The sequence below is a fragment of the Lineus longissimus genome, chromosome 13 (assembly GCF_910592395.1).
Source record: "Lineus longissimus chromosome 13, tnLinLong1.2, whole genome shotgun sequence".
In the NCBI taxonomy this organism is placed as follows: domain Eukaryota; kingdom Metazoa; phylum Nemertea; class Pilidiophora; order Heteronemertea; family Lineidae; genus Lineus; species Lineus longissimus.
The window spans coordinates 12,938,465-12,953,387 of NC_088320.1; the positions used below are offsets into that span (position 1 = coordinate 12,938,465).

The 14,923-nt window shown below is 41.3% G+C and overlaps 1 long non-coding RNA gene across 1 annotated transcript; it reads left to right on the forward strand.

The window, feature by feature from the left end:
* The first annotated feature begins 394 nt into the window (after window positions 1-394).
* LOC135498135 (uncharacterized) lies at window positions 395-11,218 on the forward strand. Its single transcript, XR_010449010.1, has 3 exons — window positions 395-480; window positions 9,219-9,459; window positions 10,945-11,218. It is a non-coding gene; the product is annotated as an uncharacterized LOC135498135 (long non-coding RNA).
* Window positions 11,219-14,923: the final 3,705 nt, after the last annotated feature.

The following is a 14,923-nucleotide window of genomic DNA, read 5'->3' on the forward strand; positions in this document are numbered from 1 at the left end:
CTAGCTACTTTTGTTCACCCTCAGTTAAGTTGACTTCAATGGTTTTTTTACTCTATTAAGTGGACACGAAGTGCGTTAAGTTGCCAAAGGCTGGTCCACTTTATACGGTCGAGACATAACGCTTTAAAATGCCTTAATCAATGGAGATACAGCGTCCTGGAAAGTGTCCCCATAACCATGGTAAGTGTCCCCTCTATCCCAATATACAACGGGCACTGTCCAGTGGCGGTCTCTGCAGGTTTGCCCTATATCGAGGACTTCCCGGGAGTGACGAAGTTACGCTTTTTTTCCTGTGTCATGAGCCGAGTGCCTGGACCGAAGTAAAACAATAGAGATGGCCTAGAATCAGGAGTAGGTCACATTCCATCGATTTCGCGCACTTTTCAATGGTGATGAGTGTTAGCAGTCGTGTATTTCATGAGTTCTTCGTAAAAGCATTTTATTGGAATTACAGTGGATATTATCATCAAAACAGCACAGGTTTGTAATCGTTTATAATAAAGTTTTCTATTAAGGAATCTTACAATGCAGGCCTACATTTTTGGATTTGAAGTCCTCTATGAAATCCGGTCTACTTTTTCACTTCAACATCAACATAAGGATAGGCTACTCGGGCCTTTTTCATCAGGTCCTTTCTTCTCCCATGGTTCAGATTCGATGGTTCAGACAATTAGGTCGATCAGTAGATATCTTCGGTTACAAGCTTTTCATTTTAACACCCCGTCGTCATACGCAGTGATTGGGAAGAGAGCAAAACAAATTTCTTGGTTCACAAATAAATATCGCTACCACTTAGATATAAAAATCATTCCACACAATGACAGTCTCTCCGTGGCCCTTGTGCAAGTGAGCGTAGGGTAGAGTGGCCACTGATGCCTCATCTTTAGAAAATCCTTGTAGTGTTTTTGACAGATATACATTGGATTTATCTTTCGAACATTGACATAATAACACTTTAAGCCGGAGATCTAGCCGCCAAGCTAATGATCAGTTTCTTTTGTGAGAGATAATCAAAATGAACAAACGATGTTAAAACGAACAGTGTGTCCAGATAACCTGCACTTAGGGCCCTCCCAATAATATTTCCTCATACCCCATCTTAGAAAATCTTTGAGGTGTTTTTTGACAAATTGTATTATTTTCCTTTCGTTACGTGGACATTTAACCCTTTAAGCACTGTGATCAAGATGCCAAGCGACTGATCACTTTCTTTCGTGAGAGAGAATTAGTATATATCTTCAAAAATGAACTAACGCAGTAAAAACGTAAATACAGTGTGGCCACACAACCTGCACCTGAATATAGGGCTTTTTCACTGATATTGCCTCATACCCCATCTTAAAAAATATTTGTAGGCCTAGTATTTTCCTTTTGTAACGCTGACATTTAACCCTTTGATGCACGGAAATCTAACCGCCGTGCGAATGACTAGTTTCATCCATGAGAGAGAGAGTCTTATCAAAAATGAAATAACGCGGTAAAAGTGTACAGTTTGTACACCTAACGTGCATCAGTATAAGGAGTATTACGTTGACACCGATGTTTTTCTACCTGCATGCATGCATGTACCAAAAGATGTCATATCTTTGAGTTTCATGACACCCTATTATTGGGTCGAGTGTGGAAGAAAATGATGGGTGAGGGTCCGTGCGTCCACAGAACGTGCCTCCCCCTGACCCTTTGTTTTACATACAGCGAAAAAGCTGTATGTAACATCCTAAGGAAGGGCTCTCTGTTGACCTCGAGTTTTTCTCATTAGGGCTCAGGTAAAAAATGCGTTCGTGTATTTTTTGACCCTGTACATCTTTATTTCGTTACGTATCCTACATTGTATAAGGACTGATATCTCAATTGACGTCCTGACTCGGTCAAAACGGACAGCGCGTGAACATGGCGTACATCTGTATAAAGGTTATTTGGTCTTCATTTCCATCTTTGACGTCAAGTACTACTCATGAGCATGAGCGCTGTATGACCGTGGGCCTGGGTCCACGCAGCCAGCAAAATTGCAATATACATACTTAGGTAATTTTCCTACGTTACGGTGACATTGTGAAAGAAAAACATTCCGGTTAACTCGGTAAAAAAGTACAGTACATTTTTGTACACCTAACACATACATGTATATGGCTTTTCGCTGATCTTGAGGTTTTCCACATGTCTTATCGGAGATCTAGCCGCCAAGCGAATGATCAGTTTCTTTTGTGAGAGATAATCAAAATAAACAAACGATGTTAAAACGAACAGTGTGTCCAGATAACCTGCACTTAGGGCCCTCCCAATAATATTTCCTCATACCCCATCTTAGAAAATCTTTGAGGTGTTTTTTGACAAATTGTATTATTTTCCCTTCGTTACGTGGACATTTAACCCTTTAAGCACTGAGATCAAGATGCCAAGCGTCTGATCACTTTCTTTTATGAGTGAGAATTAGTATATTTCTTTCTTTTATGAGTGAGAATTAGTATATTTCTTCAAAATGAACTAACGCGGTAAAAACGTACAGTGAGGCCACACAACCTGTACCCGAACATAGGGCTTTTTCACTGATATTTCCTCATACCCCATCTTAAAAAATATTTGTAGGCCTAGTATTTTCCTTTTGTAACGCTGACATTTAACCCTTTGATGCACGGAAACCTAACCGCCGTGCGAATGATTAGTTTCATCCATGAGAGAGAGAGTCTTATCAAAAATGAAATAACGCGGTAAAAGTGTACAGTTTGTACACCTAACGTGCATCAGTATAAGGAGTATTACGTTGACACCGATGTTTTTCAACCTGCATGCATGCATGTACCAAAAGATGTCATATCTTTGAGTTTCATGACACCCTATTATTGGGTCGAGTGTGGAAGAAAATGATGGGTGAGGGTCCGTGCGTCCACAGAACGTGCCTACCCCTGACCCTTTGTTTTACATACAGCGAAAAAGCTGTATGTAACATCCTAAGGAAGGGCTCTCTGCTCACCTCGAGTTTTTCTCATTAGGCCTCAGGTAAAAAATGTGTTCGTGTATTTTTTGACCCTGTACATCTTCATTTCGTTGCGTATCCTACATTGTATAAGGACTGATATCTCAATTGACGTCCTGACTCGGTCAAAACGGACAGCGCGTGAACATAGCGTACATCTGTATAAAGGTTATTTGGTCTTCATATCCATCTTTGACGTCAAGTACTACTCATGAGCATGAGCGCTGTATGACCGTGGGCCTGGGTCCACGCAGCCAGCAAAATTGCAATATACATACTTAGGTAATTTTCCTACGTTACGGTGACATTGTGAAAGAAAAACATTCCTGTTAACTCGGTAAAAATGTGCAGTACATTTATGTATATGGCTTTTCGCTGATCTTGAGGTTTTCCACAATATGTCTTATCGGAGATCTAGCCGCCAAGCGAATGATCAGTTTCTTTTGTGAGAGATAATCAAAATGAACAAACGATGTTAAAACGAACAGTGTGTCCAGATAACCTGCACTTAGGGCCCTCCCAATAATATTTCCTCATACCCCATCTTAGAAAATCTTTGAGGTGTTTTTTGACAAATGTATTATTTTCCCATCGTTACGTGGACATTTAACCCTTCAAGCACGGAGATCTAGATGCCAAGCGAATTATTAGTTTCTTTCGTGAGAGAGAATTAGTATATATCTTCAAAAATGAACTAACACGGTAAAAACGTACAGTGTGGCCACACAACCTGCACCCGAATATAGGGCTTTTTCACTGATATTTCCTCATACCCCATCTTAAAAAATATTTGTAGGCCTAGTATTTTCCTTTTGTAACGCTGACATTTAACCCTTTGATGCACGGAAATCTAACCGCCGTGCGAATGACTAGTTTCATCCATGAGAGAGAGAGTCTTATCAAAAATGAACTAACGCGGTAAAAGTGTACAGTTTGTACACCTAACGTGCATCAGTATTAAGAGTATTACGTTGACACCGATGTTTTTCAACCTGCATGCATGCATGTACCAAAAGATGTCATATCTTTGAGTTTCATGACACCCTATTATAGGGTCGAGTGTGGAAGAAAATGATGAGTGAGGGTCCGTGCGTCCACAGAAGTTGCCTCCCCCTGACCCTATCCTACGTTGTATAAGGACTGATATCTCAGTTTGACGTCCTATTAAACTCGGTCAAAACGGACAGCGCGTAAACATAGCGTACATCTGTATAAAGGTTATTTAGTCTTCATATCCATCTTTGACTTCAAGTACTACTCATGAGCATGAGCGCTGTATGACCGTGGGCCTGGGTCCACGCAGCCAGCAAAATTGCAATATATATACTTAGGTAATTTTCCTACGTTACGGTGCTATTGTGAAAGAAAAACATTCCGGTAAACTTGGTAAAAAAGTACAGTACATTTATGTACACCTAACACATATATGGCTTTTCGCTGATCTTGAGGTTTTCCACATGTCTTGTCTTTCTTTGACCTAATTGTAGTGACAAACATAAATTCAGGAATGTGGTCAGACCCTGGTGAGAGATGGGTCTGTCCACGAAAATTACGTCTCTGTCCCAACTGAGATTATTTTTAATTTTTTTTAAATGCAGGTTATTTTTCCTATGATGCGGTGAAACGAACAGTGTGTACCCCTAACGATCATCCGCATAGAGCCCCACATTGGCCTGAGGTTAAAAAACGTCTACCGACTTTCTTTTGCTATGATATGTCGTTCCTGTGAATTCAAGCATCATTCGTAGGCAAAATCTGTCATACATAATTCATTGCACTTGTATCATTCGCAGTTGATCAAGTTGTATGAAGGTATATGACGGGCGATTACATAATAAGCTGTCACCCCTTGTATTTCCCTGTACAATTGCAAAAGTAGCCAACGCAACTATATAGCATGAGCAAGCAAAATTGCGTACGAAGAAAACGTTTTTTTTATGCTAAATCACCGGCGTTTGAAGGGTTTTGCGAGGTTTACAACATCGAGCTTAAGTCAAAATGTACTCTCATCTTTCGTTAACTTGACTAAACTGTACTTAGGCAGGCTACTAATGTAAACTCAAAGATGATATAAGGCCCTCCCTGGCTGGTAGAGGGGCAATCAAGAGAATTAACCTCCCCTATGGCCACCTAACCCAAAAACGCGATGTATAGGCCTAATGTTTTGACTGGTTTTCCCACGTTACCTGACTTGAAAGAGACATTGTGCAGGTTAACAACGTGCAGTGTGTACACATAACGCACGTCTGTACAAAGAGTTTTAGTAGGTCTGTCTCATAACAGAACGTAAGGGACGGACGGGAACCAAAATCAACGTCCATGGACGCGTAGTTGGATTAATCTAATAGGCCTTCACATGTCACGTGGAGTACGTTTGCGTTCCAAGTTCTGAATGGAGGCCGGCCATATAACAATGATCTTTGCACTGAATAATTGCATTCAATGGCAATAGACCGCCCATATGGGAAGGTTCATGTAATTTCCTTTATTATGCGTCTAGCCTTATCCCTGTGGTGACATGATTAGACACGCATTGAAAATGGTCAATAAAATATCATTCCTTTGTCCGAAATTGAATTGATTATTGATAACATTTAATTGCCATGGTTTGTGTTGGCCAGCAGTCGCTTGGCCTCACGCTACTTTCACCATGGAGAGAATTAGGATGTTTTTGTTCGCTGCTCCGCCGCCCATACCACCGCCACCAGTTTTGCTTACACCAGCATTTCATAATTTAGAAGTGCGTCCGCCTCCGTTGCCTCCAAGACTTGATGAAGTTCTCACCAATCAACCAAATGGTCCATACGGTGGTAACGACGTCTTTACCAGGATTAGAAACCACCAGATGGACTTTTGGTATCTAGCAGGTGAGACAGTGGCCTCTTTCCAGCACCTCGTAGAGGACATTACGCCCCTTCTGAAAAACAGGCCAGGACGGTACCGAGATCATTTGCTGTCGGTGGAGAACCGTTTGCTCCTTTTTTTCTATTGGATCAAGAAATATCCGGACATTGTTGCGATGAGTGCAATGTTTGATATCAGCAAGCAATCTGTTTGCAGGGAACTTTATTTTATGACAGATGTTTTGTGGACTTATTTTCAAGACGGTATAACATGGCCGACCGATGAAGAGTGGGAACAACTGCGGGGCAACTGGGATACTATTCCAGATGCTGTTGGGGCGATAGATGGAACGGTACATGCAATCGAGATCCCAGAAACTGAGGATCCCCACCTGTTCTACAGTGGCCATGTCCACACTTGTATCAGCACTCAGGTCATTATCGACAATTGTGGAATGAGTTGTGCTCCCCTTGAAAAATCGGTATATGGAAGTGGCCCCTTTGTTACTGTGCTATTGTTGTGTGGGGTGCGGGTGCGTTTGTGGAGGGGGGGTATACGATACATGTACTAACTCAGCAATTTCTCTTGCAACGACTTCTCTTATCCTTTGTCGGAGTTGTTTTGCGGTTCGCTTAGCGTATAATGCCCTTGTGCGTTTCGGCAAACAGTTGACATTTTGCCGGATGTGGCCTAGAATGCGAACATAATTATTTCTATGTCGCTGGTACCCTTCCCGGAGAAGGGCCATCTCCTCCATGCCAACAAGCACTCTATCACACATGACTGTTCGTTCACTTCGACAACACTGTACTAAAAACCGCGCTAAAACTAGACCCATATCATAGTCATAACTTGTTACTGTTACTCAGCCACAGTCCAACAATGGGCCGGTTTCTTTTGCATAGTAACTGCTTAGATAATAAAAAGACACTCAATTTGGTTAATACGAGCCAACCAGGCTTTTATCAATAATTGACCGCTTGTCTATAACAAGGCCTATTCGGTAACATCGGTAACATCGATTTCCCTTCATTGACAGTTAACCAACGCACGTTGTCAAAAAGCTATTGTATGTATAGGTGGGCGTTCCTAATGTGCTTTGGTGACCACCAATCAGAAGAAGGACCTTACATATGTATTCATCACAGCAGCGCAGCCCTGGTGGTAATGCTCTTGTAACCAATAGCATCAAAGTTAACAAGCACGGTACGTTGAATTAGGTACTTCTTAGGTTCCCGTCTGTCCCTAACGTTCTATCATGAGACAGACCCAACGTACCATGCTTGTTAACTTTGATGCTATTGGTTACACGAGCATTACCACCAGGGCTGCGCTGCTGTGATGAATACATATGTAAGGTCCTTCTTCTGATTGGTGGTCATCAAAGCACACTAGGAACGCCCACCTATACATACAATAGCTTTTTGACAACCAGCGTTGGTTAACTGTCAATGAAGGGAAATCGATGTTACCGATGTTACCGAATAGGCCTTGTTATAGACAAGCGATAAATTATTGATAAAAGCCTGGTTGGCTCGTATTAACCAAATTGAGTGCCTTTTTATTATCTAAGCAGTTACTATGCAAAAGAAACCGGTCCATTGTTGGACAGTGGCTGAGTAACAGTAACAAGTTATGACTATGATATGGGTCTAGTTTTAGCGCGATTTTTAGTACAGTGTTGTCGAAGTGAACGAACAGTCATGTGTGATAGAGTGCTTGTTCGCATGGAGGAGATGGCCCTTCTCCGGGAAGGGTACCAGCGACATAGAAATAATTATGTTCGCATTCTAGGCCACATCCGGCAAAATGTCAACCGTTTGCCGGAACGCACAAGGGCATTATACGCTAGGCGAACCGCAAAACAACTCCGACGAAGGATAAGAGAAGTTATTGCAAGATAAATTGCTGAGTTAGTACATGTATCGTATACCCCCCCCCCCCCTCCACAAATGCACCCGCACCCCACACAACAGTAGCACAGTAACAAAGGGGCCACTTCCATATACCGATTATTCAAGGGGAGCACAACTCATTCCACAATTGTCGATAATGACCTGAGTGCTGATACAATATTTGTGGACATGGCCACTGTAGAACAGGTGGGGATCCTCAGTCTCTGGGATCTCGATTGCGTGTACCGTTCCATCTATCGCCCCAACAGCATCTGGAAGAGTATCCCAGTTGCCCCGCAGTTGTTCCCACTCTTCATCGGTCGGCCATGTTATACCGTCTTGAAAATAAGTCCACAAAACATCTGTCATAAAATAAAGTTCCCTGCAAACAGATTGCTTGCTGATATCAAACATTGCACTCATCGCAGCAATGTCCGGATATTTCTTGATCCAATAGAAAAAAAGTAGTGAACGGTTCTCCACCGACAGCAAATGATCTCGGTACCGTCCTGGCCTGTTTTCCAGAAGGGGAGTAATGTCCTCTACGAGGTGCTGGAAAGAGGCCACTGTCTCACCTGATAGACACCAAAAGTCCATCTGGTGGTTTATAAATCTGGTAAAGACGTCGTTACCACCGTATGGACCATTTGGTTGATTGGTGAGAACTTCATCAAGTCTTTGAGGCAACGGAGGCGGACGCACTTCTAAATTATGAAATGCTGGTGTAAGCAAAACTGGTGGCGGTGGTATGGGCGGTGGTATGGGCGGTGGTATGGGCGGTGGTATGGGCGGCGGAGCAGCGAACAAAATCATCCTAATTCTCTCCATGATGAAAGTAGCGTGAGGCCAAGCGACTGCTGGCCAACACAAACCATGGCAATTAAATGTTATCAATAATCAATTCAATTTCGGACAAAGGAATGATATTTTATTGACCATTTTCAATGCGTGTCTAATCATGTCACCACAGGGATAAAGCTAGATGCATGATAAAGGAAAATTACATGAACCTTCCCATATGGGCGGTCTATTGCCATTGAATGCAATTATCCAGTGCAAAGATCATTGTTACATGGCCGGCCTCCATTCAGAACTTGGAACGCAAACGTGCTCCACGTGACATGTGAAGGCCTATTAGATTAATCCTACTACGCGTCCATGGACGTTGATTTTGGTTCCCGTCCGTCCCTAACGTTCTATAATGAGACAGACCTACTGGGACTTCGAACATGTTCAACTAGAAATAAGGAAAATAACGTTAAAACGGTTTTGAACATATCATATCACATCATATTCATATATCACCATGGTTCGCACCAGGAAGGTATACAGAATACCGGAGTTCCATGGTGTCCCCCTGGTGTCCCCATGGCAGAGTGAGGCCGTCTCCAAGAAATAAATTGAATTGTAGAAACCCGTTAAAGCATTTTCCACTGCATCTTGAACATGAATTCGATTGGTTTCATAGGAAAGAAGTCAACTTATATTGTATTTCTTTTCTTCAGAATCAGGAAACAGACAGCAAGATGAGTCAAATTTGGACGATATGCTTCGTATCTCCGTACACATTCATCGTTGCACTTGAGTATTGTGCAAATAGGGACTTCGATGTGGAGGATTGCATCATAGACAGAATGGATGCCATAAGGTGCTATTGCCTTCAAGAATGTGTCGAGGTCATAGAACACCTTATATACAAGGTTGGAGAATTTTTTGTTAGAGTTGTGAAGGAATGACGATATTCAGGTAGGTGTTAAGATGAAATGACCCCCCATCCCCCATCTTTAAGTATTCCAAACAATAATTTACAACAGGTCGACACATTTCTCTTCTGGGAGCATGTGAAAAGCATTGAAACCATGACTCTGATACAAACTAAAAAATGCAAAAAACGCCTGAACACTACACATCTACATGAAGGCACGGGGTATCTTGGAAAGTAATCAACTAAAACCGACGGTAAGCATGATCGGTTGTCTCTTTTGATAATGTTCGAGTAATATAATCAATATTATAATGCGTGTAATAAAGATTTTCTATGAAGGGGTACAATCATTCTGGTATACCCAATGATCATTCCACAATTTACCTCAGATCTGACTAGTCTAGAAAATTGTCCGGTATTAGGATATTTTCGCGAGTAGATCATGCTCGCGTACATATTCTGCCACTCACTTTGATCAGAGGCTACATCGAAATTATATGCCTGCACAGGAATGTGCTAAATGCACTCCACATCTGATGAGCGACGCTGAAGCCCAACTTATTGACTGGTTCAGTGCATTGGTCAGCGTTTCAACAATGTACTATAAGTGACGAACGAATGTTGTTGGTGAAGGTATATATCTAACTCTCAATGAAAGTAATCCGCCACCTCTCCACTTGTTTTGTGATAGAAAGAAGTGATGTCATTTCGGCCACAGGCTCGCCCAGAATCATAAAACTAATTTGTGGGAATGGAAATCCTCCAATGTAATATTTGATGTAAAGAATCTGAGTAGGTTTTGCCTGATTTATCTGCATTGAAATGGAAAGCCATTCAAGGCAACAAAATCCATCGAAATTCAGCGTGTATGATGACTTTTTTTGGAAGCATGGCGTTTTAAATTCATTCAAAATTATCGATGGGGAAACTTTTTATGCTAAATCTAAGCATTTAGTACTTGCAGGTTATTTATCAATATTTACTGTTGCATTTACCACTTTTTCTGAGGGAAAATCGTGGAATAATATTGCAATTTTGCAGCGTTTGAACAATGTATTCAGTGACCAAATGTAGGCATATCCGACTCTCAAAGAAAGTAATCAACTTCGTCACCTCTACCCTCTTCATTGTGCAACTGGGAGTTGCATAAAAGCAGTGGCAGCATTGTACTCAGCAAGTTCGGCCATAATGTTCATATATTCGCAGTTGAAACTGCCTGTGCTTTCAATTTATTTGCTGTCGTCTGCTGACAACTTTGGTAACCATAGTGGACGGTGATTTGTTCACACTGTCCGAATCTCCACACTGATCACTCTAGTATCAATGTTGCGCCATGAAAAGAGGCTTTCTCCCAATGCGAAAGACCCAGGATGAACGGTGGCAAATTTTGTTTTCGTACGGCGCAAATACAGTTTCGGTTGGGATATTGTGTAACAGAGTTCAACTTCACTAAGAGGAGATATTACATTGATAATTATGACAATTATCTAAATATGAAATGTGAATGTTCTGTTTTTTTGTTGCAGGCCCTACACGAAAAGCTTACGAGGGCTCATTAACCTGTGGTCGGCAGCTGCATTCGTCTTTTCACTAGTGACCTGGACAGCAAGGTTTCCAAGATTCGAATACGTGAGAATACCCTCCTGGATAACGCTAAAATTACGGGAACTAGGAACAGTTTGCGCTCCATATAGCCCAAAACGATGTGGACATACCATTTACGAATTGACTAAATTGATATCATAGGAGGGTTTTTAAAACCGAAAAAGAATAATGATAATCTTAGTATGTCACTTTGTAATCAACACGTTTATAAATCATTGTGATGAAAAGCCATCCAAATTCAGTTCATAATGTCGATTACAAAACCGAAAGGGGCCTGATAAAAAGCTATGCAGGCTCGCCCAGAATCATAAAACTAATTTGTGGGAATGGAAATCCTCCAATGTAATATTTGATGTAAAGAATCTGAATAGGTTTTGCCTGATTTATCTGCATTGAAATGGAAAGCCATTCAAGGCAATAGAATCCATCGAAATTCAGCGTGTATGATGACTTTTTTGGAAGCACGGCGTTTTAAATTCATTCAAAATTATTGATGGGGAAACTATTTATAATAAATCTAAGCATTTAGTACTTGGAGGTTATTTATCAATATTTACTGTTGCATTTACCACTTTTTTTGAGGGAAAATCAGTCAAGTTAAATGTTTGTTTTAAACACTAGCGCTAATGTCACTCTGTGTTAACTTTGATTGTGTTACTAGGCATGTTAAAACCGATGTACATGGACAAGATTTAAGACAATTCTTGCATTTTAAATGCAGCAGAACCTCTCTATTAACGGGTTCCTGGGACTGACACTTGCTGTCTCTATAGAGAGGTGTCCCATTACAGTTGTTCAGGCTACAGTCTAATCCTAACCTGACGAATCCATCAAGTTATTCAGGGTGCACCCGACAACACTCAAGGCTTTTTTTACTTCCCTTGTACATGTTGTATCAGGTCCCAAAACTAATGTTAGAATGTTACTGGTATATAACATCCATCGTTTAGTGCTTTAGTAAAGATAGTCTGCCATCCCATCAAATATAGATATTTGCAAGGAATTTTTCCTGAACCGAGGAATGTGATATTCCCAAAGCCGACATCTTAAATGTTTATCATTTTTGTAGGACTCGAGAAAATACAGATTTTGCGTGTAGTCGTGTATATTGAGGCAGTGCAATTAATTCAGATATTTTCCACTCTGTATGGTTTATTTCTCGAGCAAAATCGTTTTTTCGTGAACTCATGATATATCGTCGTACATGTATATCGTTGAGGTGCGGGGATTCGCATTGGTCGTGTGTTAATGGGTTATATAGACAGAGCCAGTGTAAAATTGACCACAAAGGCAGTAGGAACAGTCCTTTAGTTTTTTTGTATTGCACGGAGAGGGAATCCATTTGTCGTAAATTAGTCGTCTTTTGCTAGCAGGTTTATTATCTAGAGTATGCTGGGATAAGTTCACTGTAAGGGCATACTTTTAGCATTGCTTTGATGACATAGAAAAGCAGTAAATCTGTAACTAGAGATCCTTCCCAACTTGAAGGTGCGGGGCGCATTTGACATGTTTGATAGGAACAAAGAGGCATTGAGATTTATCACACAGGATCATCTGCCATTTAATGCACCCTTAAAATAACCGGGACTCTTTTGTATTAGATCTCGATCAGGGGCATTTATAATCCAAATCTTTATCGGCCTACTGAAGAGAACTGTTTACAAACCGACCAAACATGTCAAAAAGCTTGCCAATATCCTGGTGACCTCTGAACCAGTGATCGGCCAGGTGAGGTCTCGAGCACTCTGGCTTTCAAGACGAGACATTTGCCGAATTCGTCTGGAACTTCGGGTAGAATACCATGCAGTTGACTGAATTCAATATTACGAAGGCACAGAAGGATCATTCGAAATTCAAAATGTATGGTTTAAACATTGGTCTAGTACATTTTTTAATGTAGTGTTTGAGGTTTTCCAAAAAATTGCTAACTTTCATATTGACGTCAACTGTTAAATTTTTATACACGAGAATAAATTCATTGGATAAACAATGTATTTGTATTCATGTTTTACTTATTTAGGTAAGTGTACACATGTGTGATGTTTTAGTACTTCCATTCTCGCGGTCCCCGTCATTAGTTCAAAATTTGGCGGGTTTGCCTGATTCATGCCATCGTGGTCTTCCTCACTGGACAGTGCGACGAATATTGCGACCTTGCGGGCATGAGGATCGAAGCAACCTGTGGTAATGTAGAAGAAGTGGAGTTTGGATAGACCCACAACTCCTGCATTGTCACAATTTCCTGGTCCAACATAGTTTTCTGTACTGCCGGAACCTCATATCCTTGTAGCCTGATGGGCTGGTCAATGATAAAGCCGAGACATGGGCCACAACCTGTCTTTCGAACGGCATTTATGTGATGGTCTTTCATGCAGCTGATGACATGATCACAATCCATCGACAGTTCTGATCGAGTGCCTTGTTTGGTTGCCTCCCATAATATAAACCAAGCATTCCAGTGCTTAATCTTTGATAACAAGAGACCCCTTCGTCAGTGACTTGTCTGAGCAGGTGGTGACAAAACCACCTCTCGATCGACCCTCATGATGTAAGTACATAATTATAAGCTTCGACGGACACACAGTAACAACCCTCGGTCCTCATGTGTGCCTTCTTGTAACTGCCATCTCGTCGGTCATCGTGTTAGGTACCTTCATATCTAAGTGATTGGAGACAGAACAACCTGTCAGCCCACGTGTCCGAGTGTTAGTTTATGTCGATGGGGACGTAGTAACAAACCTCTCGGTCCTCATGATATGCCTTGAGCTAAAGATAATATCACAACCTTCATGTTAATGTCTTACTAACTACGGCCCGAGACAATATCTCAGCCCTTATGTTAGTGCTTCTTAACTTTAGACTCGTCGGTCTTCATGCGTGGGGCAAGGGACACAACAGCATTTCAGCTCCCATGTATTGCGTAAGCTAAGATGGAACATGGTATCAACCGGTCCTTATTTTTAGCGTAAACTTAGAGAGGACATAGTCACAACATATCGATCAGTGCGTATAGTGTAAGCTAAGATGGGGACATAGTCACAACATCGGTCATTGTGTATAGTGTAAGCTAAGATGGGGACATAGTCACAACATATCGGTCGTTGTGTATAGTGGAAGCTATGGTGGGGACATAGTCACAACATATCGATCAGTGTGTATAGTGTAAGCTAAGATGGGGACATAGTCACAACATCGGTCATTGTGTATAGTGTAAGCTAACATGGGGACATAGTCACAACATATCGGTCATTGTGTATAATGTAAGCTAAGATGGGGACATAATCACAATATCGGTCATTGTGTATAGTGTAAGCTAAGATGGGGACATAGTCACAACATATCGGTCATTGTGTATAATGAAAGCTGAGGTGGGGACATAGTCACAACGTATCGGTCAGTGTGTATAGTGTAAGCTAAGATGGGGACATAGTCACAACATCGGTCATTGTGTATAATGAAAGCTAAGATGGGGACATAGTCACAACATCGGTCATTGTGTATAGTGTAAGCTAAGATGGGGACATAGTCACAACATCGATCATGGTGTATAGTGTAAGCTAAGACGGGGACATAGTCACAACATATCGGTCATTGTGTATAGTGGAAGCTAAGATGGGGACATAGTCACACTATATCGGTCATTGTGTATAGTGGAAGCTAAGATGGGGACATAGTCACAACATATCGGTCATTATGTATAGTGTAAGCTAAGATGGGGACATAGTCACAACCTATCGGTCATTGTCTATAATGAAAGCTAAGATGGGGACATAATCACAACATATCGGTCATTGTGTATAATGAAAGCTAACGTTGGGACATAATTACAACATACCGGTCAGTGTGTATAGTGTAAGCTAAGATGGGGACATAGTCACAACATATCGGTCATTGTCTATA